The sequence below is a fragment of the Dipodomys merriami genome, unplaced genomic scaffold (genome assembly GCF_024711535.1).
Source record: "Dipodomys merriami isolate MVZ:Mamm:240054 unplaced genomic scaffold, mDipMer1.0.p SCAF_925, whole genome shotgun sequence".
Classification (NCBI taxonomy): domain Eukaryota; kingdom Metazoa; phylum Chordata; class Mammalia; order Rodentia; family Heteromyidae; genus Dipodomys; species Dipodomys merriami.
This window is the reverse complement of record NW_027206541.1, coordinates 313,500-314,439: the sequence shown is the minus strand read 5'-3', so window position 1 is coordinate 314,439 and position 940 is coordinate 313,500.

The following is a 940-nucleotide window of genomic DNA, read 5'->3' as shown; positions in this document are numbered from 1 at the left end:
GCTCCCTGAGGAGTGAGGACGTCGGGCTTATACTCACGCCGAGTCTTGGATCCTGGGTCGTCTCTGGTCTGCAAACAGCAGGATGAAGATGTTCGCTCCTTGTCGGTTCTTGTTGGTGTTGAGTAGAATCCGCTCGTCTGCTGCGTCTGGCTCCTTCGTCCCGGACTCTCTGTGTCTCAGGTATGGCCCCGCGTCGGTGGTCGCCACCGCGACCCCGCCGCCGGAGCGGCAGCTGATGCGTTTCCTTGGCTTCCCCTCTCTTGTCTAACTCTCTGTCCTGTGATGGCACACTTGGTGTGATTCTCTTGCTTAGGACTGTTCACTGGAACTCTAAAACTACTTTCTATGCGAGAGCTTGTTCAGATTCCAGCTTCTCCTCCGCCATCTTCCCGGAACTCCCCCAGTCCTTGGTTTTAAACTCATGGCCTAGACGCTATCCCTGAGCTTTAGTGCTCAAGGCTAGCACTCTACTACTTGAATCACAGCTCTACTTCTGGCGTTTTGGGTGTTTAATTAGAGAAAAGTGTCTCATATAGACTTTCCTGCTTGTAATTGTGATTCTCAGAATTCAGCCTCCTGAGTACCTGAGATTACTGGGGTGAACTACAAGCTACCTCTTACCTCTAACTTCGGCCCTCCTGAGTCCCAGAATAATATGTCTCACCAGGCTCATTTTTTTTTTGCCAGTGTTGGGGCCTGAACTCAGGGTCTGGGCATGTTCCTTAGGTTCTTTTGCTCAAAGCTAGCCACAGTGCCACTTTTGTCTTTTTCTGTTTCTGTGGTTCTGAGGAATCAAACCCAGGGCTTCGTACGCACTAGGTATACACTCTACTTCTAAGCCACATTCAAAGACCAAGGCTGACTTGTAACAGAAGTTATGAGGGTGGGATTTATTGGCTTAACCTTTTGGCATAGAAATCACTGACTATTTCATAACTTT